The sequence below is a fragment of the Mycteria americana genome, chromosome 5, assembly GCF_035582795.1.
Source record: "Mycteria americana isolate JAX WOST 10 ecotype Jacksonville Zoo and Gardens chromosome 5, USCA_MyAme_1.0, whole genome shotgun sequence".
Classification (NCBI taxonomy): Eukaryota; Metazoa; Chordata; class Aves; order Ciconiiformes; family Ciconiidae; genus Mycteria; species Mycteria americana.
In genome coordinates this window covers 52,227,351-52,252,840 of record NC_134369.1, presented here as the reverse complement: position 1 = coordinate 52,252,840, position 25,490 = coordinate 52,227,351, and positions in this window count along the sequence as shown.

The window sequence follows — 25,490 nt, the reverse complement described above, 5'->3', positions numbered from 1 at the left end:
TGAATGAAATCATCATAAGCAATCATGAGTAGCAATATGAACTTTTACCACACAGTAAAAATAAAGAATAGTATTTTTCTAGTAGTAAACAAATCGCCAGGAGGCTGAAGACAGTATTTGGACTTCATAGTCTCCATTTGGCTTCCAAAACCAAATAAATAAAAACTTATCAGTAAAATGAAGCTGTGTTTTCCACTATAAAGCCCTCCATTTTAAAAGGAAACAAAAGAACAAAACTATGAAATAGTTCAGCAGAATTATTCAGCTGAATTATTTTCATTCCCTCTCCTTCACTTTCAATACCATGAATTTTGAAAAAAAATAAAGTGAGTTTTCAAAACCAGTATCACTATAAGCCATTCTGAGTGACAGCTGCATTGTTCTTGCACCTTTAGGTGAAAAAGATAGATAAGCTAATTGCCTTTGAAGTTGCAGGGTTTTTTGGGTGCTGGATCTCATCACTATTTGCTTCCATGACTGAGTTTTTCTCAGATTTTGAGGCTGTATACCTCATAATATAAACAAATTTATTCAAAATACAGCTGTCTGCCAAGACTTTTAACAGATCTCCACAGATCTGTTCTTAACAATCTCCACAGGCTCTCAACAGATAACCATAAAGAGTGACCCTGACTTTTTATTCATGATTCATACCATCAAGCTGTCCACTGTGACATAGTTTAAAATAAGTTTATTTTCCAGTTTGATCTACTATTTAAAAGCAACAAGACTGATGAGACCTGACCTCTATCTCTATCTTTGCTTCATGCTAGTTTGTAACTTTAGACGCATACAGCTTTTTTTCACATGCAATGGGAAACTGCAGAAATTAGAGGAATATTCACACTATGCAAAGATAAGATATAAACTAATCTCTCCAGGACTATAGTCTCTGCTTCCTTCTGCCTCAGTCTTGCAATCTGTAAAATGTGCTAATGGTATTTCTCTAACAGCAGGGTTTGAATGATCAGCACCTTAGAGTTATGGGACTTAGGAAAAAGCACTGCAGAAGTACAATATATCACATTTTTTCTCAATTCTGAGTGAGACAAGCAGCATGACTTGAGATAACTATTTTTATGACACATGTTAAAGGTTAACAAATAATTACTTATACAGTTGGCCTCTTAATGAGTTTTACAGTCTGGTTAAAGAATACTGGGGACCAAACAACCAACTCATTTTGCACTGAACTGAAATAATTGGCGGTTTATGCAAAATGAAAAAAAAAAAAAAAACAAATAAGGATTTCAGATCTATCACTGAAGCTTTAAGTTATTCCAAATGGAAAAAAAAAAAAAAGTTTCAGGTGGAATGAAGCATTTTGCTCAACTGAAAATGAAGTGTTTTGCTTAATGCCAGGTTAGTTAATGTTTTTTTTAGCCTCCTTTTTAATTTGGGTCATACTTGAAATGAAAAGTACAGCTGTGTAAAAAAAGTTGAAATGCTTCATTTAAAAACTGTCAAAACAATATTTCTACATCTCCATTTTTTCCCTTTTTTTCCTAACTGAAAATATTCACAAAATGCCACTCAAATAATGTTTTTCCCTATCAAATATTATTTTTAGCAGACGTACTACACACTAATAAAGATTATTTTGCTCAGTCCAGCAGGATAAATAAAAGTGTAAATCTAAACAGAGAGGCAATATTTGTTCAGACTATCCCACTTTTACCATCTCTTCAATTCTGGAGAAGACAGTCAAGTCTTACCCTGCACTCCATATTCCTTATTTCTGAATGCATGCAGCATGTTTTCTGTGATCTGTTGGCTACCATGGAAATCACCTTAAGCTCAGAGCCATTGTTTAGCACTTTTTCTTGCCAACTAGTTATATTGACTAGGTCAAAACTGATGCGACAGCATGAGCGGTGGTCCTCCCTCAATCGAGTGGGCGATCATGTGTTTGCTCAAAGTAGCTTCAGTCCTTCAGAGGGGCTGCAATTACTTGGATTAGAAAAAATAGGAATGCAAAGGTTTGTGATTTTTCTACACATGCCACAGTCTGCCTATCAACCCAGAGCCATTACCTTTCTCAACGTATTTGACCAAGTTGCAAAGCTTTCTGCGTCTCAGATGCTGTCTCAAAGCAATGGGTGTAGTACTTGCCTATGACTTGTGTAACTTGTAGCAATATTTTCAGCACTTTGAAGCTATATGAAGCTATGCAGCATAATTGAAAAGTAGTATTAAGGTATCATGGATGATGGAGGAAAGTCTACACAAACCAAAGTAAGTGTTATAAAGGGTGAAAGAATGACTGCCTCTAGAATGGGGTCTTTCCCCCAAGTCCCCAACACCACTTTTATATTTGAATTCCTCAGGATGAAAAAATCAAATGATTGCTACACTAACAGTTTATACTGTTTCAGGAATACTGTAATTACACTCTAAGACACAGCTTTTTTGCAAATGCATTTTAGTGGGGAGGAAAGGGAAAATAAGTGGAGATATCTTTTTTCGCTCTTAAGAAAGAGGATCATGCTAATCCTAATCTCATCATAGACCTAGAGAGCATCGCAAACACTATCATGAACCTAATCAGTCATAGTGCACTCAGAAATTTGGTGGGAGTAGCCTATGAATTCAAAGCACACCTAGGAGAGAGTTCTATATATGCCTTGTTTCTTGATAGCTAATTTTTAGAACAGGATATTAATCATTGGCTACATCTAACATTTTCAGTCTGCTCCTCATGGGTCACACTACTTGCTAGAGTAAAACAGCTAGTGCTGAGGATCTGATGCCTGCATGATACATATTCCCAAGGTTTTACTGTGTACTAGCTTTAGTCCGGTCCCAAAGGAGTGAATGCCCATTAGTGGTTGGCATGCATTAGGTGCTCTCCCCAAATCCATCTTCCAGTTTAGTTTCACTTTAAGGAAGTCCGTGGGAGTTCTTTGATATCATGGTGTGGTGGGAACTAAAGCACAGTCAGTAGGTTGATTTAAAAATGCACTCCTGATCAGAACTAAAATTTTAACGTAGACATGCTCAGTTCGAGGCAGGATGCTACACTCGATCATCCATCAGTCTGGTCCAATAAGGTGTGTTTTATGGCAGTCCTTGTAAGAAGTAACAGGAGCTATTTTTACCATTTCATTTTCAGAACAAACTCTTGCTTTACAGTGAGGTAGGTTTATTTTATTTTTATTGATATGGAAAAGGGTAGCTCATGCTTCTGCAAGATGACATTTCAGTTTGTAGCTTCAAAAGACGTAATGGAAAATATTCCCATTTGGAGAAGTCTTTTTTAACTGTAGGAGCTAGAAATATAGTTTATGGAATATTTTTGTTACTTTTGGGTTTGTTTTTTTCTTTAAATGATGGTGGTGAAAAAAGAGTTTGTTTGAACATTTCCAAGCAAGCTACCAGATAAAGACAAATGCTTATAAACTACACATTTAGAAACCCACATTTGTATACCCTTACTTTCTTATGAAGACATATGTTATATATAAAAAAAAAAAAAGTAGAAACTACAGCAATTGCAAGATCCATAGCATGCACACTGACTACAAACTCTAGCCTAGGGACAGAGGAATTTCTTTCCAATAATTTTATTTTTAATTTTCACAGCCAAACTCCTACTCTGTCTTGCCATCGTGTACTCTTGGAAAAGGCAATATATTCTCCAGAATTAATGCTTTTTTAAACAAACAAACAAACAAACAAACAAAAAACAACAAAACCCCCCAAATCCGTGTCTGCAACGCTTGGCACACTAAACTCCTATTCTTTTCTCTTCCTCTTTGATGATCCCACAGTAGTAGTATTACTTTTTATTTGGGCATAATTACTGGAATCTTGAACCTCTGATATATCTTAAAAACTAAGAGAGGGAGACTGAAGACTGTACCTATATTAATATTTTAACATTTTTCAGGATCTCTGAACTGCTCGAAAATATCAATACATTGAATTTTACAGAAGGAACATTTTTTTTTTCAGATGAGTACACCCAGCAACAAAGGAGTAAATATATTTGTTTTGTTTTTAAGTAGACTTTCTCTACACATTTTAGGTGAGATTCTATTCAACCAAATTGGATCTAATTTATGGTTTAGACAGCTGCTACCCATCTTAGTGGCAGATAACTATCCAACCTATCTACTAGTCCATATTTCTAACTGCATAGGCATTTGAAGTCTTGGTATGTCTCTTTATTTACCATGACATTTCCTTGGGCATTTAACCATATCTGTCCTTGTGTACTAAAAAGTGTGAAAGATGCAAACATCCTAGAGACAAAGATCTAGGTGATCAGTTCTTGTCCCTAGCCAGCAAGTATACAAGCCAGCAGGACAGAAACAGATTCCTATTTGCCACTTCTTTTTCCTGTCCCGCAACTCCTACTTTTCTAGTGAGTGGCATTCTTTTCCAACAAAATGGTATGGAAAATGCCCTTACCTAAGACACTGTACGTTTTGGTAATTGGCTTATTTTTCTTTGTTCTAGGGACATGAAGAATAATTCTTAAACTGAGCAAAATTTATTGCCCTACACTTTTTAGGTGAGTGCTCTAACCACCAGATTGTTATGTAAACAATCTCTGACTAATTTCACCTAGGGATGACTATTAGCCAGAATTTTGGGTGACTTGGTAAATAAGGGGAGGGATATGCAGAACACAAGTATCTGTTTTCTCTAGTCAGAATGCACTATCACTTTAGATAGAAACAGATGCCTCTCTGCCTCTAGATTGGACGCTTCAAACTGTGGACTTGGCCTGAAAAGATTCAGAAGTGAATATTTCTTTGTCCTTTTGGTTCAGAATGCATTATACAGAATATTTGAATCTTATCTTGCACTTCACTACACTGAAGAAATACCAGCTAATGCTTGTGTTAATAATACTTTTCTAGCAGCCACAGTCAGCACCTGTGATCAGTATAGCGTCATTTCATTTATTTCCTATAAAAGCAGCTAAATAGTCATCATCTGAGCCATTTCAAATTGCATTGGCAATACAAAGTACATTATAAGGAACAATCATACTCTGATGGGGATGGATTACACAGCTTATTGGGTCTATTCCATCTATAATTTCCATGATGGCTTCTTGAGTGACTTATGCTGCACTAATCTGCTACTCCATAGTAGAAATGGATTTAGAGCAAATCTTTCTCCACAGGTGGCATTTCCCAGTAATGAATTCTGCCATTCAATTATATAATCAGAGTAATTTCTTCATGTTAAAAAAAGACCCCTTCTTGAGTGGCACATAAATTACCACTGGATTAAATTAGTGCCACTGCCAGGGCTTTGAGATTTCTCCAGTTGACAGACAGCACAGTACTGGTAGCGATGATGAGAAAACATGTCATCTTAGAGATTTTTCAACTTTATTTTTCCATCTCTTCACACTGGCTTCTTTCTGCTTGCTTTTACAGTAATGTGTGTCTCAGGTATCTTTCAAATTGTTACACCCAGAGCCACCACAGGAGATTTTCAGTGCCATTAACTTCTGGATAGAAATGTTCACCTTTGCTGGATAGAAATGTTCACCAGTTGAGTCAAATAGGAAGAAAGAATAAAGAAAAAAAAAAAAAGAAAAAAGAGAAAAGATTTTGACACTAATAAAATACTTGGTTTACAAATGCTAATAAACTTTTGCTGAGTATAACGGTCAGTTTGATTTACCCTTCTTCATCAAAGCTAGCACAGCATTAAACAATTTACAAAATCAGACCTCTCTGCTGAGTGTAATGGGATATCATACACAGGCAGCGGTGAGAATACTAAGAAGTATTAATTTGTTAGCATTAGACTTAGTCCCATGATGAGACCTCAAATAAAACAAACACAGGATGTGTATGGCTTGCAGAGTCATCACTAATGAATTCCTGAATACTTTGTACCTGATATGCCAACATTTTAATGAAACAAATAATCCAGTTTAAAAAACAATGAATAGCGGGGTCTTTTACTTCCTTAAGTACAGGTGAAGCGAGGGAACACAAAATAACACCAGAATACCTAGTTGCAAACGAGACAAAGGGGCAAGTATTAATGGACCCAGAAACCCATTTCACTAAAACAATTGTAAAGCATGTCTGCTTTCAGATGTTACAGGTTACCACAGAGTTAACCACAGCAGACTGAAAGTATATAGGTAATCTGTATAAAATGAAGGAACTTTGTTTTGTTCCTCCATAAAGCATCCTCAGCTATACTAGTACTCTTGGTAACAGAGTTGCGCACTGGTGCTACAATTCACTATGTATAGTGCTATATATAGTGCTGAGCACACTTCAGCCTGATCCGGCCACAGCAAGGTGCACCTGTAACATACTTGTTCTCTTATCATCAGAATAACATCACCACTCTGTGCAGACTGTTGAATTCCTTCTGTATTACCTACTCCACAGTACACAGTCCTAAGGTTCAACCTGAAGAAGAAAAATACAGCAAGGAAGTCTTTCCTTGTGACATTTCCATCAGGGCTTTCACTTTTAAATAGCTTTTAGAGAGTGAGGAGCTGAGTCTTCTGCACATCTGTCCATTACACAAAAAATTACATAGACAGTCTGCTCCACTGATCGTCATTACAGCTACTTAAAACCTTATCTATGCATTTAATTACACAGTGGAGAAAACAAAACATCTGAAACTTTGCTCTTCTGTTCTTGGCCCCATAAGATTTTACCAAGTTAATTTAGTAAGTCAGTATCTGTTAGGGCCCCTTGGAAACTTCCAAGTGAAACAAAGGACTATTCTTTGAGCCTAAATGTTTCCTGTAAGAACGTTTTGCACTTGACAGCCTTTTTCAGAATCTAAGTCATGTTCCTTGTGCCTAGAGTCAACTCATCAGGCAAGTTGTTTGAGGCACCTTTGACCCTAATTCTGGGACATATTCAATGGGGAACTGCCTAGGGACTGGGACATAATGCTTCACAGATCCTCTGTGATCCAAACTTTTACCCTTCAGCACACAGCCCTACAAGAACTGCAGTGCATTTTTAGAAAAGCAGTCAGTTTTGATTCATACCTTTTCTCTAATAACACCAGATACTGCACAGAAAGAAACTTCTCAGCAGACAGTTAACAAATACTTCAGTCTTACAGAATATCGCTTCCTGGATTTAGGCAGACTGTCCAAGATGATGAAGGAGGAGAAGAGTAAGTATATACTATGGAGAGTCACTATTCAACTCTATCTCTATTAAAAAGTTAGAAGAAATTTCAAAAAATGGTAATGCACTGAACAGAACAGAGAGATTATCACCATTATGTTCCAGTAAGTACTGGACAAATACCAGGTCACCAAGGGTTAACAAATTCCTGAAAGTAAGAAGAACCAAGAGTGCACGCACAAAAACACACTGTGAAAGGGATTAGACTCACAGTGTATCAGTTTTTGCAGCCTTAACCTTTTCTTTATACCACTTTCAATAGTTATATACTACCTTTTACAGACATAAGGAAAACTTTAGCGTAGAATTTTGTTGTTAACATAGTTAATTAAATTACTTTTTAAAACTGATTTACTGTTTATTCTGAGCTGCTTAGTAAAAATGTTTATGCACCTTTTATACATATTTCAGTTTGACATGTAAAAATTTAAAATTTAGTAAGTGTGTTAGTATTTATTACCCATGTATTACTGAGCATATAAAACATGACATTTTTTATATTCCTGCAGTATCTAAACTGTGAATAACATTATCATTTATATATTAATACCCTTGTTTGTAAAGCTGAGTATTGGTAGGAGAATAAGGTGGTACTGAAACATTTTAATGAGCAAAATAAATTTTGTAGAAAACCAATGAACATAATGGAATCAAACAGCCATTGAGAGTATGATTTACTGTTCATGAACTCTTGCTCCCATTGAGTTTATTAAACTATTCTAAATATCTGTGCAAATCCAGACTCTTCCTTTGTGTTGAAAAAAAAGAGAGTGTTTGTGTGTGTAAAATCTTTATTTCCTCCCAGGTTTTTGGTCTTACATGGCATACTTTTGCCTTCCCCCCGCCCCCCAGCCAGCACCAGTCACTTGAGGATGAGCACCACTCAATGTATTTCTCAAACAATTCTGTAAGATTTTATTATTTTACAGTTTGGATAAGTTTTCATTAGAATCCAAGAAGTTTGATACATTCAGCCAGATCTTTGAAATATCTCCTGCCATTTGTTGAAATACAGAGTGGACTACAACATTAAAGCAGTGCTTCACTTTAATTTATCTTTTTCTTAACCAATTGCACATATATAACTCTAAATAAACATCCAAATATCAAAATTATGTGAGCACTTGCAAAATGACCCAATAAAACATATATAAACAATGTCAAATAACTACTTATCTCTTCTGACTATCCACTAGCTATGTCTAATTCACTCTATTTACTTTTCTCATCACACTAGTAATTGAAGTTCTGTCGTGGTTTAGCCCCAGCCGGCAACTGAGCACCACGCAGCCGCTCGCTCACTCCCCCTTGGTGGGATGGGGGAGAGAATCGGAAGAGCAAAAGTAAGAAAACTCGAGGGTTGAGATAAAAACAGTTTAATAGGGAAAGCAAAAGCCGCGCACGCAAGCAAAGCAAAGCAAGGAATTAATTCACTACTTCCCATGGGCAGGCAGGTGTTCAGCCATCTCCAGGAAAGCAGGGCTCCATCACGCATAACGGTTACTTGGGAAGACAAACGGCATCACTCCAAATGTCCCCCCCTTCCTTCTTCTTCCCCAGCTTTATATACTGAGCATGACGTCATGTGGTATGGAATAGCCCTTTGGTCAGTTTGGATCAACTATCCTGGCTGTGCCCCCTCCCAGCTTCTTCTGCACCTGGCAGAGCACAAGAAGCTGAAAAGTCCTTGACTAGTGCAGCAACAACTAAAACATCTCTGTATTATCAACAGTGTCCTCAGCACAAATCCAAAACATAGCCCCATACCAGCCACTATAAAGAAAAGTAACTCTATCTCAACTGAAACCAGGACAAGTTCACATCACATGTGGTGTGTCTGGGCCTTTGGACTGCCTGACTCAAAGAAGGAAAAAAAAATTGTCAGTGTGGTGTGGAAGTATCTTCATATAAATAGGAAGCAAAAAGTTTGGGGGAAGGTTGGGTTTTTTTTGTTGTTGGGGCTTGAGGTTTTTTGCTTGGTTTTTGTTTATTTTGTTGGGTTTTTTAAAAATCTTGGGTTTTTGACACAATGTGTCAGGGAAGGAAATGCATAACAGCACTACAGGCCAGCTTTTCTTATAATGAAAATGTTTCTAGTTAGTTTTTAAGTAAGCCAGCAGCATTAATTCAGGATTCTGCATGACACAGGATGCAAAGAAGCTTTGCACTAAATAAATTCTCAAAGGGTAACTGTTGGCAGAGTCTTCCAATATGTGAATAAGATAAAGGTGAAGACTGAATAAACCTGTATAAAAATGAGGATGAAATGCATACACCAGAACTAAAGTAATGATAAAATTACCAGGAGGAATTATTTTTCATTCTTTCCCTCTCAAAATTGGCATAGAATTGTGGCCTTTATGGACTTGGAGCTTCCTACAGCATGAAATAGCAGTTATTCAGTAAGGAAAATAAATATGTAGATAAAATACAATAAATTGTAAGAAAAAAAAAGAACAGCAATAAAAATATATCATTAGCAGTTGAGGAAATGGCAAGGTAAGTAAACAAGAAAGAACACGACTTTTTTTTTTTTAATACTCGTAAACCCAGTGATTTATGAAGCCCAATTCTAGCCATAACCCTGCTCCTTTTCTAATAGAAGTATAATTCTAAACCTAGGCCAGGTTGCTATACCACTGGCTTAGTTCACATTTTATACTTTGTTAAGTTTTGTCTGGAACCAGCAGAAATTATTTGGGTAGATTTAGAGTTGCAATCAGAGTTCATGATAGCTGGTGATTTAATGCTGAAGCTAGGTCCTGCAAAGTGGCCTGTACCAAGGTTTTATATTCACAGTAGCCACTTGGTATGGAATCAAGGTATAACTAGGAGGAAACATTATGTAAGATGAACTGGGAAGCTGGAGTAGAAATATGATTCAAATTTGACTCAAGAAGGAACAGTAAGAAATGATGGAGTTATAGATAATGCTTCTGCCCAGATTTTCCTTGTCAGTAAGACAACACTGGGTTAGTTTCAGTGACATAGCCAGGACTTTGCCAGCATTAGGATTCTTTTCAGAATAAGCTGATGAGATAGCTGTATGGGGATCTGAAGACTGGACCTGGCTGATCTAGTTACAGAACACTGTTTTGCATCCTCATTAAAAGATGCCATTCAGTTAATGTTGTGGACAGAGCTTGTAGGGATCAGACTTGGCTACGGTCCAGATGGGACCATTGGGCTGGCATACCTGGACTAGCTCTGGGTTTTACAGATGCCATCTAACCAGACAACATCTGATTTAGGACGGGTCACTTGGCTTATCAAGAACTACTAAATTAAGTTCATGGAAGATTTAAAATAAACCTCTTAATTGGGGTAAATTCCATATTTTTGGGGAAAATAAGTCTGATGGTCACATGCTTACTGGTTTCCATATATTTCATGCTTTTCTTATTGTGGTTCCAACTTCTTTTCAAACAATATTATTTCAAATTGACTTTTTACTACATGCCATGAATTCCTGATAGGGCACCTATCCAGTAAAACTATTTTATTTTTTAGTTTACCACTAAAAAATTGTAAGAAGAAAATAACAGTGGCAAAAAAAGTCCCAGGACTCTGGACCACAACTCTGCATTCAGGTTTCAGCTACTGCATTTCCTTCATATCCATCTTCTGAGCACTGTTAAAACAGCTCTGATACCATGGTCTTGTTTTTCTCTCAGCTGAGTTCATTCCCTACCAGTGTGAACTAATTAACATAAACTATTAGCTTTCTCATTTTTACACATTAACAGAATGATGTCTTACTCTCCCTTACACGAATGAAATACGTTGTTCTCCAGCATTAGACACTTTGTCAAAGTCATCTTCCTTGAACTTCACTGAATGCATATGATGTAGCCATTCTGGATACACTTGAGAAGCCCTTACTTGTTTTCAACAACACTTACTCATGCCTGTAGCGCCAAAGATGTCATCTACCTTAAAAAGATTAGCAATTGCATGTGTGCATGTATATTGCATCTTGCTGATACAGTAGACTTAGGAATGTTTTATATTATGTTTTCAGATTTTTACAGCTTTGCAGCCAGGACTGTATATATTTTCCATAAATATTGGGGAAAGAAAGCAATACCCTTGATGTTTGAAAGAAGCAGTGTATAAAACAATGAGCAGATGAAAGATTTTTTTTTTTCTTCTTCTTGAACTGAAGTAGGTGACATTTCAAATATTCTTGACACTGAATCTAATCCCTTTCTCTGATAACTGGCATTACTCTTAGCCTTTCATTTTGCTCTTTTAATAAAAATACCATTATATTGGGAATGTTTCTTGCTTTATATTTTCATTGTTCATTTTGTGAGTTTGTGCATGTAACTTACTGACTGAAAGAAAGCTCTTTTCACCTGTGTCTTCCCCCTCCCCCACAAACCCCTTTTCCTCCATTTAAAAGCTTTATTTTGCTTCTACTGAAATCAAGGACATTATATTCATTTTTCATAGAATAGCATCATGACTCATCCCATCTGAAGATGTTTCTTTCTCTCTGTTGTATAATAAGTTACTGACCACAAATATCTTCATTAAAATAAATATGAATTCCACCTTTGGTAATACGGCCAAAATAAAAAAAATGGCCCATGCCTGCCTTCATTCTATTTCTACATTTTGACCTGAAAAGTCAGTCTTAGGAACTACATGAACACACTGTCCTATTAACTCCTTCTGTTAATGTTCATCTCTTGTAACTAGGAACCAGGTCATCCCATACACTGTGATAGAGAGGGGTAGTGGAAATTATTATTTGAACTTTGGTTGCCTATTTCCCCCCTGGTTTTTACTTTTTCTGTGGAAACTAAGCATTGAATAGGCAATAAATAAATCTCCCTGTATTTATGCACAAACCCAGCCATTTTAATTTCATTGCTCTGAAGACAGGAAACCTCATATGAATTTGGCAGCACTCAAAACAGAAGCAAGGGCTGGGGACATGCTTAACTCCCAAATTGAAAGTAAAGTTAGAACTGTCCACAGAACAGATCTCTTGTCCTGTTCCTTTCAGGATATTTGTGATAGTTTTGGCTGGGATAGAGTTAACTTTCCTTATAGTATGGGGCTATGTTTAGGATTTGTGCTGAAAACAGCGTTGATAATACAGGGATGTTTTAGTTGTTGCTAAGTAGTGCTTATACTAAATCAAGGACTTTTCAGCTTCCCATGCTCTGCCAGGTGCAGAAGAAGCTGGGAGGGGGCACAGCTGGGACAGCTGACCCCAACTGATCAAAGGGATATTCCATACCATATGATGTCATGCTCAGTATATAAAGCTGGGGGGGAAGAAGGAAGGGGGGTGATGATACACATTCAGAATGATTGCATTTGTCTTCCTAAGTAACTGTTACACATGATGGAGCCCTGCTTTCCTGGAGATGGCTGAACACCTGCCTGCCCATGGAAGGTAGTGAATGAATTCCTTGTTTTGCTTTGCTTGTGTGTGGCTTTTGTTTTACCTATTAAACTGTCTTTATCTCAACCCATGAGTTCTCACTTTTACTCTTCTGATTCTCTCCCCCATCCCACTGGGGGTGGGAGGGAGGGAGTGTGTGGTGCTTAGTTGCTGGCTGGGGTTAAACCACAACAATATTGCATGCCAAAGGACAACTAATCAGTTCACCGATATCACAAAACAAAGTACTAATAAAAGGTTATTCTCTGAAAGCATGTCTTCCTGCTTTGCCAAGGTCTTTTCTCTCCATCTTGGCAATGACTTTTATCATAAGGAAAGAAAAGAGTATCCAGTTCTCTGAAGATCTAGTTTCTTTAATTTCTTCTCATCAATTCTACTGCTTGCTAACTCATGTTGTGTTATCCTCTAGAACTGCATCATCCCGGAAGGATCTTCAAGCCTTTTTCACAGAAAGGTATGGAGGATCCTACACAAAATAGTAAGAAATGTAAGCATTATGCTTGCAAACAGTTCCACAGCCTTTGATTCCAGCTCAGGCACAATACTTCTTCTGACAGGTCTCTCTGAACAGTTAGACTTGTGTTTTTACAGCCTCTTTGCTTCCAGTTATTACACAAGTACATTAAGCCATTCTTCCTTCTGGATTCCATACAGAATACTTAAAACCTTACAACAGCAAGTAATTAAAAATAGTCTAAGATCTCATTCATCATCAGCTTCCAAACTAATCAGCAGGCAACTGAACCTGAAATTCTTGCATCTTTTGATCCAGAGAGAGAAGAGCACATTATTATATGCTTCTCTCCAGTGGAAACAGTTGTCCACACCTAACTCCCTAATTAATGTCCTTAACTGCATTGGAACAAAGTTTCTGTTGCAAGGATGTGTGAACAGTGGCACTTGTTTCATTTTTGCGTGACCCTCCGTGGCTTAAGTTTTAAATATACATATGGTCCTTCTTTAACGTTTATACTATTGGTCTGGCTTGAGAGAAAAAGAAAAAGCCTCAGGCTAAAAGATGTAGCACAATAACAAGTTAATTTAATTCACTATAAAAAAAAAAGAAAATCTTCCACCTCTTATTTCTTAAACAGCCTCATGTAGATTCATAGTCTTTGAAATTGGTTATTCTGGAAAAGGTGGGGGGGTGTTTGGTTTTTGTTTGTTGGGGTTTTTTTTGACTGAAAAGAGCTATATTGTAAGCATATAAAGGCAGATATTCATAGAAGTAAGTAGATATCCACATTATGTAAATACAGCCAATTCCCTTGCCTTCAGTGGATCTCTGTTAATCCACATACTGGGATCTGGCTAAAATTTGCTTGATGCTAATTTTAATGCAATGATGCTTTTAACAATGATAACATTGCTAACATTTTAACGATGCTTTTAACAATGCTAATATACATTGCAGTCTATTTGAATAAATACAACACTAGTTATTCTTACTGATAAATGTAATTTATGTATTAATTTATATACTCAACTACCTTACAGTGGCTTTTCTGTATATTATGAATTAGACTCAAATATGTGTTTCAAAAATAGTACTGCTCCCAAGGAAAGTGTTATTTAAGAATTGAAGCAAGAACAGGAATGAGAAAACCATTTCCCCCCCCTTTTTAAGGAGCAATGAGGCAGATATGCTAAAGATGATAAATGTGAAATTTTGGGAATAGTTGTATCATGACTTCTCTGTTTCACATGGAAATGCAAGGCTTCCTCTCCTCAGTCAGCAGCAAAATTCCCCATTACCTCAGTGGCATAGTATCAGGTCTGTCAAAACCCACAATCCTCCTGCATTATATGACTGTTCAGATAATATTTCGTGGGCCTTAAATCATCCTCAGCATTTCTCTGTGAAACAGCTATGTTAACAAGTCTCCCCCATTATCTAAACAGCAGGAGGCCCCTGCAAACTCTCTCATTAACAGCCCAGGAGTACCTCCACACTGTGGAAGTGGAGAGCATCTGAAAGAGAAGCTGAGGCGTGCATCACTTTAACACAACTGGTAAGGAGGAATGAGAAATAATAATAAAAATAGAAAAATAAAAAATAAGTACTTCCTTAGGACTAGAATAGCATTGTCATTATTCCATAGCCTCACTGACACACCAGAACTGTGGATAACCACAACATTTATAGAGAAGAAATACAGTGCCATATAAATTGAGATTTTTTTTTCCCCCAGAGGACTTTACTGATTTAGATAGGAAAAGAAATGCTCTACTGCAGTCGAAACATATTTCAACCTTTGTAAATCTACAGCCACCCACAGGACTTCACTTCAGGAATTACTTCAGATCAGTGTGGGCATGAACAGTCATCAGGACAGAAAACGAGCTTACAAGTAAGTAAAATGAAGCATACCAAGCAAAATATGGCACATTATACAGAAGTGAAAAAACTCGATCCTTGTAATTATCACCACATTAAATTACATTCGTAAGTTAAATGAGTGCCTGTATCAGTAGGCATTAGAGGTGAATATTAAGCGTACAAACAAGCCTTGTAAGTACACTATGAAAGTCATTAAAAGTTGGTGTGGTTTCCTTTGCCCTGGTGGTTCCAGGCACACGGGGACCCTCCCCGAGCGTAACCAGACCACCGGTACGCACAGAGCCAGGCCCGGCCTGGCCCCAGCCACCCCCACAGGCTGGGGCCCCGGCGGGCCAGGCGAGGGCCCGGCAGGCCGTGCAGCGAGGCCTGCCGCATTCGGCAACCCACACCGCTGCCTCACATGCTGAAGATGGCACCATCCCAGCTCCCCAGGGTCCTCTGTCGGCTGTAACACTGACCTGCTCTCCTGGAGGCACGTACCTCACACCCTCTCTCCTTTCCTGGGACCAAACCTGGCTGCCTGCTCCTGATTTTCCTCACAGAGTGGGGTCACCTGCTGTGCCGGGCCTTTAAAGGCCCACCCGTCCCCCCTGCGAGGTGCCCCCTGCCCACCGAGCACAACAGCCTAGGGGACGATGTAGTGAATTAGACGATTAAAAAAGGAGGAGCTCTGTAATGGGGATTGTAATGAGCAATAATTACTGTGGAAAACTTCAAGCTGAATGATTGTTTGCTTAAGTAATAATATCCTAAATGCTGAATAATCTCGTTTATCTGCTTTTATATGGGACCCTGGATACCAAAGCCATCATGGCTTTTTCTGAAGCATGAGAATATAGAGGAAAAAACCCCAACAGATTGCTTTTCATTGGAAAAAAATTCCCTGAGGGAATGACTTAAAAAAAAAAATCAGAACCTTTATTAAACAAATCATTTCAGGGAGAAATCCTTCTGGAGACAGTCAGACTGAATAAAGGGCTGCTGCTTCTTGACTCCTGATCAAGATAATAGAACCTGAAATTTATTATTATTATTATTGTTCTTGTTGAAGAAAATAGAGTCTCAAAGTGAAAATTAAGTGTCTTTTCATAAAGTGGGTAAGCACCTCTATTCAAAATATTTTCTAGTTTGAAAGGAAAAATAAGGTAGACCATGACTAGAGGAAAGGAAATTTTATTATGCTCATTTGCAGAGAGACAAGTGATGCACAAAGAAATCAAATTCCTTTCTTGAAGTCACAAAGGAAGCTTATATTAAGGAACAAATGAATAGAAAACACCTGAGTAACAGTGGAAGGTCTTTTTCTTTTTACAATTAACAATATGTCCAGGAGAAAGAGTAAAAGCAACTCTGTTTTATGCACACACATGCACCCACTTGAATTCCAGTGCCCATATAGATTTCCCTAGCTGCTGTAACAAGGTAAAATTTTCAGAGCATTCATATTTCAAAAGTCTTCTAATGTTTCTTCACTTGTATTTATTTTATTTTGCTAAATTATGACTAAAAAAAGTCCTATAAGTATTTCCAGAGAACACACACACTACCCCAAAAATAGCAGCATGCTTAACTAGCCACATGGTTTACTCCTGAAGAGAGGAAAAATGTTCCTTTCCATTTTTCAGTATTTTTAAGGGGTTTGCTTCAAAAAGATTAGCAAAGATTTGCAGGAATAGCCTAACCTGCAGACAACTGTCTGTGTTTCAGAGTCTTGTGAGTTTATAAGAAGCCCTTGAAAGGCAGATTAGAAGATTAGTAATGCCCATTTTGGCTATTTGAACAAGCAAGTTTACAGCAGTGTGTGCTCCAGCTCACTGAGTTTCATAGCTAGAGGTGTATGATGGATGTGCATCCAGTAACAGAAGCTCTGTATAGATAAGCACCCCAGGTTTGGGCTTATCCCTAACTTACTCAAAACTTTGTTTAGAAATCAGCCTGGACCCTCAAATTAAAGAAGGTTTCCCAACACCTCTCAGTTTTTATTAGTGAGAAATGCAATAAGAGATCTTATTTTATTTTTGGTCATTTTAATCACTGTTCCAGACAAAGACACAAGCAAAGAAAAGTGAGAAGATTAAAAATAAAGCAGACAAAACAGTATATTGAAGTTTTTGTGAACAGCTAGAGTCATTCTTACTTTCAGTACATTTGAAGGACTAAGCTTATCTTTATTAATTGCAGATTATTAAAGCATCCTTTCATTTTTTTAATGTTGTACAATACAATAGCTGGTACTATTCATACTGCAATAGGGAGTACTTTCCATAACTCACTACAAGCAATATATGAGGGGGGTTTGTAACTGGAAATTATCCATAAATAAAAAGATGTGGTCAAATTAGCCATCTGCATTATTCATATTATTCAAAATTACCTGTTTCATCATTTTTTCCATAACTTCTTAGTAATACTGAACAGTACAAATCACATAAATAAAATAAAAATGGTATTACTATTTCTTGAGAGAAATACCTCTGATTTCAGAAATCATTTTATTTTCCTAAGCTTTCACTATAATCAAGGTATTTAGTAGCATGATTTGTTTTGCCCTTCACCAGCTAAAAGGGCAAAGCTGGCAGGCTGGTGACAAGATCATTAGTGTATTGTTTCTTCAGCTATGATAAACTATAAGTGGAGAAATTACACTAATCTGAGAACTTAGTTTTCCTCAGCCAACAGTTATAATTCCAAAATTATTTGGTATTGACATACTTGGAGTTTAATAGTCATTCAGGGTGAAAAAGGTTATTTACCAGATGAGGCAAAATGATTGTTTGACTATCAATATTCAAAAACGACCAAAAGAAGTAGTAGTCCTTTGTTTTTGCAGCAGGTGGTTTGCTGGTTTGTTATTTGTCACCGTTACCTCTTTATGACTTTAAATTTTTTCATTAATTATTGGTAACACGGATAGCTAAAAATGAAACAAAACACAATATGATACCATTCATTCATTCATTCTGCGGTACTCAGGTGGTATGGACTAAAGAAAGATATCAAATAAAGATTATTTAGTGCTCTCAGCACCAAAAAGTTTAAGCTGTTGAGCACACGTATGAGCCAACTCTTGAGGAAGTTCTTCCTTGGACTGACTGGGTGAATATGTTGGCTTCATCCAGCTACAGGATGAAGAGGACTATGGATAATCAGGATAGAGACAGATGGTTCGTAAGTCAGGATGAGCCAGGTTTCTTAGCAGCATTCATTTAGCCCTTGATTAACAGAATGCAGCTACCATATTTACTTATCCATCTGTCTGCAATATAATTGAGTAATCATAAAAAAATACGCCACATGTTAGGGGGCATTGTTTATATTTATTAAAAAAGTCAAAGTTCAGTGCTCTGAGTTTATCCTGGGGGTTTGGCTTCTTAGGCTCAGGACCAAGTTAGGTAATGGCACAAGTGTCCAGCTTTGGAGACCTGTTTGAGAAAGCTCTGCTAGGAAATCTTAGCAGGGTCGCCCCAACCAGCAGGTATAGGAAATTCCCTGTGTCTGTGTACTGAACAGAGGATGTGCTTGATTTTACATATATGCTATACAAATAAATAAACACTGTGTTCTAGCAACCTGAGGTTCTTGTTTTTGCTGGAACAAATATGCCAAGCTCATGGAAAACTGCCTGAATGGTCATCTTTTTAAAACAGAAGGATAAAATGTAATAATAAGAAGGGCTTCCGGTCCGCTCTTCTATATATTTAAGTTTTAGGACATTAAACCTATTTAGAAACAGCAACAACAACAAAACATTTGGGCAGTGTATGCTTAATTATACATATAGTTGACTGAAAACATGTGTAACGTATGTATGGGATTAGAGAGTTCTAAAAATGCTGGAAGTAGCAATCTGGTAATAGAAAATGTACTTTTCTTAGATCAGTATCATTGAACTGTGGCAAAACATGGATGTAGATCAACCCTAACATTGCAGGCCTGATTCAGGGTTTTGCTAAACTGAGCTATTGGTCTGAAGGAAATAGGATAGATGCAATCAGGTAACTTCCAGCTTTGCATGGGCTTTCTTTCTCCTTGGGGATATAAGCAATCCTTTTGCTCATATTCTGTAGTAGAAACCTAAAGGACTGAAGCAATCTCACTGTGAGGAAGCAGGCAACTCTCATGAATTTAATAAATTGAATTGGTTTATAGCAGGATAGTAGCACCTTTTTTAGACAGTCTTTCTAAGGAAAAACAAAGCACATTTGGCACAATAACATTCACTTACATATCAGGAAAGAATAATTACCCTATTGCAGGAATGAGGGGTGAAATTTAATAGCTTAAGTTATTTTGTAGGTCAGATAAGATGATCATGGTAGTTCTTTTTGACCTTAAAATCTATGGATCTGTGCTTTAAGCTGTAGAGGCCCTTCTAGATTGTTTATATACGGACTAAAAGTTGAACACTGGAAAGATTAGAAACATTTTTTCCTCCCTAGTAAAGACATGGTAGGATGCAGATGCTGATTTTACCCACCCTTTTTAAAATCTCTGATTTCATTTCAGACACAGTGTCAACAATTTCTTTATCCCCTGAGACTAATCATGATTTTAAAAGGCTTCTACCATCTCTGACTGAATTGTTTTTCAGTAGATTTAAAGCCACATCTAATGAATACAAGTATGTATCATTCATTGATCTTTGCAGCACATACTGTATGGCAAAAAGTAATAAATACAAGGCACTAAACAGTATTTCGTAAGTTCATATCAGATTAGTATGATAACAAAGAAATGCTGAATTATGTAGTTTGATTGCCTACAAAATTAGGTGAAAGGAATGATTTTCATTTCCATGACAGTACCTTAAGAGCTAATCATAAGTAGTGAAAAGCTGACTGTTGTATTCTTTCACTCCTGTGAAAATACTTAGCAACTCCCAATTTCTGTGAATACCAAAGGAAAAAGCAAAGACAATGGCCAGATTGTGTTTATTTTTATGGATTAGTTTTCCAACTCAAACTGTCTGCTGTCTTGCAAAAGAGTGTAATTTGCTAGAAATAATTCCACAGAATAAAAGCATCAAATGCAAAAATAATGTCACCCCATAGTCAGGACATATCATATTTTTATGCTCAAAACAACAAATTCTTTTCCTGGGAAATGCAGTACTTCTTTTGGCTGGAGTGTAGTGTGTCCTGTTTCAATGAAAGGACTCATCTCTACTTAACCAGCATTCTTCACCATAGCTTTTGGTTTTCATGCTCAACAATTTTGCCATTGATCTGGGGACAATTCATTTCTGTGAGCAAAGTAGTTTTGAGCAAGCAATACAAGTTCTTCACTGTCTGTAAGGTAATTAATTCCTTAGAGGACACATATGAAGAAAAGGTTACATATAAAAAAAAATCCAAGTTTTCCTCTATTCAAATTTCACATTTTCTTATCCTTAGCTAAAATACGATTTTTGGAAATTTAGAAAGAGAAATCAAATGATTCAGTGGTTTACAATGCTGATGTGACTTCACTTCAGTTTAGCTCAGTTTCCTACATAGCTGTTGTCCCAAACTTCCTCTACCTTACCAATGCATATTAATCTATACATATGAAATCCTCATCAAAATCTTGTGATTCTTTTGGTGAAAATTACTGACACAGCTTGCAGCATAGTTAGAATCCAGGCGGATCCTTTGCCTTAAGTTGCTTATCAGCTCTGGGTGAAGATAAAATGAGAGTTCTCCAGTGTCTTCCAAATTAACTTTTGTATAACCAAATATATTCTTTCACCATTCACTGCAAAAGAATTATGGAGCAACTGAACATAGAGACCCATAAAACCATCCTCCAACAGTAGCTGGTGGAAACAGCACACCTGTAGGTGAAATAAAAGAGTCAAACCTGGTGAGTTTATCAAAAGGATAGGATCAAACAACAATAACAAAAAGAAAATAGCTTCTTTTTCATGTCTTTTTTTTTTTCCTTTTATTTGACCTGTGCTAAATATGGTAGGAACTATTACCTCACAACATTATGGTAACAACTATTACCTCACAACGTTATAATAATAACTGTTATTATGTATAAAAGGCAGCAATTAAATTTTTGGGGGGAATGCCTGACTCCACAAAAAGTCATGTCATGGGAAGTTTTATACTTCTTTTTAAACACAATTAGGATTTATCGCCATCAATAGTAGCTGTACATGACATTTCTTTAAGTGAAAACAGCATAGCAGCTATGGGTGTTGCCTTCTTCACTACAATGAAATGATGGTGTATTTTTGCCACATCTTGCCTTTAGCACAAAACTCTTTCTATTTCATCAGCATGACGACTAATGTTACAGGCCAAAACTAATAGTATTGAAAAGGCTGCTACAAGATCTCCCATGAGTTGCACTTAATCAGAAAAACACTGAACTAGAAGTAGTTATTTTCATGAAAAATGTAAAAGTATTTATCTAAAGTTTGTACATATCTTCAATTTGATGCATGCTTTAGAATGTTTAAAGTTTTCATTTTAGATTGTACAAATAGTGAAAAAAAGTGCAGGCAAGAAGCAGTCTAGTGGATTGTTTGAATTAAAACTGTGGTGAATTCCATTTATTTGAAAAAAAGAATACTACCAATATTAAGTAGCTAATTATTTTGGATTACATTCCACTGTTGATCATTTTGGTAACCAGTATGCTCAGCAGTTCCTATTGGTCAACAATGTCAGATACCTAAAATAAAATAAAATAAAGTAAAATAACCACAGAACTCCAAATTCAATTGAAATTACAGTGAAAAAGATATGAAAGCTGAAGATATTTTATATCCAGTTATTTTCAGGTATAATTAAGAAACCTGCAAATAAGGTAGAAGGGAAGAGAATTGTTTAAAGCTGTGTTCAGATTTGGCTTACAAAGCTGTAAAAAAGTGTATTGCAATAGCTGCATTTTCAACTTCATGAGAAGAGCTCAGCACTGTTAACAACTGGCTCCTGAAGGCCTATTCAGTATTTGCAGAATAGAAAGAAACTGTCTACATAGGGCTTTTCTGCCAAAACCTTCTGTCCCATGAGGACAAAAAGCTAACTTCTTACCCTGTTAAATATGATAAGCAGCATAATTTTTCAACAATTATAAATGACTGCAAATGCCTGTTAAATCCTCATTCAGATATACTTCAGGAGATAACACTGTATCCTTACAGCAGAGTTGTCTGCCTTTGAGACTAATACTCTCCCTTCCCTTCCCTTCCCTTCCCTTCCCTTCCCTTCCCTTCCCTTCCCTTCCCTTCCCTTCCCTTCCCTTCCCTTCCCTTCCCTTCCCTTCCCGTCCCGTCCCGTCCCGTCCCGTCCCGTCCGGCTTGTCAGGAAAAGAGGGAAGGGAAGCCAGTGCACCAAGCAAAGTAACAAGGACATTTTTTCAAATACATTCCTTTGTGGATTTACCTCTTCAGATCATGCTATTTGGTTGCCCACTAACATAATTTATAAGCATTTGGGAGAATCTAGAGTGTATTTGTTTTTGAACTTTGGATCTCCTTAGTACAGAAAATGGGAAGCCATTTTCTTTCATAAGTGATGATCAAAAGTGATGACCAGTAAACAAGTATTCTGGTCTTTTTGCCCTATGTATGTTTTGGAGATGAATCTGGATGCCATTTGACTACATTATTTTGTGTGTTTGAGTAGAAACTTATTCTGGACACCATTTCACTGAAATTATCACCAAAAGTAAACACAGCAAGTATTTGAAAATACTGTACAACTCAAAAAGATGAGGAACTGAAGAAAGAAATGACATGCAATTAAAGCTGTGAAACATATTTAGCCTGATTTCAGTGAGCTGAAGTACTTACAATTCTTGGAAGAGGGTCATGGGATGTTAACGTGCCTAAGAAATTTGTTGTGTTCATCACAGCCTACTAGAACATGAGTTTACCAGTTAATTCCAGCATAAGGCTGCTACTTACCAGAACAATTTCCCTTTTATTTTTTCTCATTTGTGCAGAATGGAAAACAGATTTTCTGGAAAACTAGATCTTAAGAAATATATCCCATTTTTAAACGAAGAAGTTCATTCAAATGTAATACACTCAAGAAAATAACGTACCTATTATTAGCACTTGCTAATGTCATGAATCTTGCTATTGAAATGACATTTTGAACATGAATTATTGATCATAATACAGAATTTCCATTTCAGAGGTCTGTGTCTTCTTGGTTTTCAGAGTTTGTGGAAAAAAATGTTAGAGGGTGGAATAGTATTTTGTGAGATAGCTTTTCCTGGAACATATCTTAATAGAGTTCAGACTCCTGACCAAACAATAGAACCAGTCACAGTCTTTCTTGCTTAGCTGGGTAGTAAGTGATACTAAACTTTGTAAAATTAAAATTAAAAGAAATAAAAATTAAATACTAACACGATGGAATGCATCAAATATATACTGCAGTGTTCTGAGAGTCTGAGTTCAAGCATCTGAGTTCAGTAGCTTACTGCTTCAGTGAAGAAAAACATGGGCATGGAATCAAGCTTGCATTAGCAGAAATCTACCAGAGGCATCTTCTGGCTTCTAAACTAATGTGATTTAATATATGTACCTGTACCATACTAAAAACATGGGCAGTAGATATGAGTTCTACATCTTGCTGAGTGCATTCAACTCCTCCACAGTAATTTAAGACACCTGAAGATAATTCTGAGAAGAAATCTTTTCAGGACAGAATATGTTCAAGAAAGAAGAAAAAAAATCTTTTGTGCATAGTATAAATAGTAGCTTCAGGTTCATATAATTAAAAACCACATCGTGTGCTAAGCTCAACTGACTATTTCTATATATTAAGTATGTTTTAGAAAATATTTAGGGAAAACTCAAAGTAGTCCAGACTAGTATATTCATATGTTGTTTTGGGGGTTGGGTTTTTTGAGATCCCTTTGTTTGGAGATTACTATCTTCATCATACATCCAAACAGAGAACAAGTACTATTTAATAAGGAATAAATAAGTTCTATAAACTGGTTTTACCTCACTTCGGAGAATTAACCTTCAGTGTCTCAAGTTTCTAACAGGTCAAAGACCTATTCGGGACTTCAGAAAGATCTGAGCACCACCTTCAAGTCTGTGACAGATATTGTTGCAAATGTTTCAATGATAGGCTGCAATGTATTTGATACTTACAATTGTAGTTAGTTACTCTCTCCCCTTGTGTCCCAGAAAACAAAAAAAAAGACATTCAGCAGATTTTGAAAGTACCACAAAGCTTGTTATAACTTACACTTCTGTAACATTTAAAATAGGCTCTGCTTTATTTCATCACCAATTATGACTGATGAATCTAAATTCCCTGCTGTAGCTTTAGGGGGAGGAATCAAAACCTTATCTGAATGGTGTAGAATTGCCCTTCACTAAAGCAGGCAATCATCTTCTATGCTAATTAATGAACATTCCTCTCATCCAGGGCTGCCAGAGGGATTTTGTTTAGAGAAAAAAAAAAACCCACACCACAATTTATTGTAGTCTCTTCATCCTCCCTTCTGGCTGCCAATTCCTCCTCTCAGACATGCTCAGAAGTCCCTGATTCACTTTCTTTTCATTGTTCCTTGAATATATTGATGATGGCTTTAAGTGAAGCCTTTGAGATGAAGGTTAGTCACAGTTTCCATCCCTCTTCAGTGACTTAGAAAGACTACTCACAAGATGAAGTCAAGCAATTAAGAAGTAGTAGGAAGAAACTGAATGGAATCTGTTGGTGAAAAAAGATCAGTACGTAACAGGGAATGGCAGTTGACTGAGGCGAGAAAGAGACCAGGAACTCAAGGAACCTGGAAGGAAAAAGAGATTGTGGTCTGATACAGTAAAGCAAGAGGGAGAACTCTGTTGAACTTTTATCATGACTCCTGGCAAAACCTCCAATGACAAATATATTCCAGATGATGTAAGAAAGGTTCAAATTTCCACATAATGTAGACATAGTTATATAGCCATGAAAAATGATGCAATGCATTTTTCTTAAACCATTTATCTGTCTGTTGTATGCATGCTTATACCATATGGACATATGCATGTATTTAACACTTGAGACCTATTGTTACTCTTTTTACTACAATTTTTCTTTAAAGGTGACACTTTGCAGTGTTTTATATGTGTAATGTTCTAGTGTTCTAATCATGTAAGGTCAGATTGGACTCTGTCCAAATGACTAGAATGAGTTAAACTCAGAAAGGAATTTTGACAAAAAAAAGAATAAGGTGAGAGAAAAATATGTCGACTTTTTTACCTGAAAGCTTATTTCAAATTTTTGTTTCAAAATTTTGATTTTGTTTCAGAATTAATCTAATTCTTAGAAAGATGACAAAAAGTAAAATAGATTGTAAAAACAACTTATGTTTTCTTTTTTATTCTTATTTTAGTTTTGAAAAATAAAATTAAGAGCAAAATGTGCTATGAGCAGAGGAATAAATTAAATCTTATTTTCTTAGGATTTGTGTCTCAACATAATTCCCTGTTAAAACAACTTCCATAGTCCACTTGACATTTTCTTTGCCTTCAGCTATTCTACAGGAATTTCTCTGATTCTTTCCATCACAGCTCCATTAACCTTTCCAACAACACCCAGAGTTACCTTCTGCATCATCAAATCATCATCTGGGAAAGAGGTAGGGC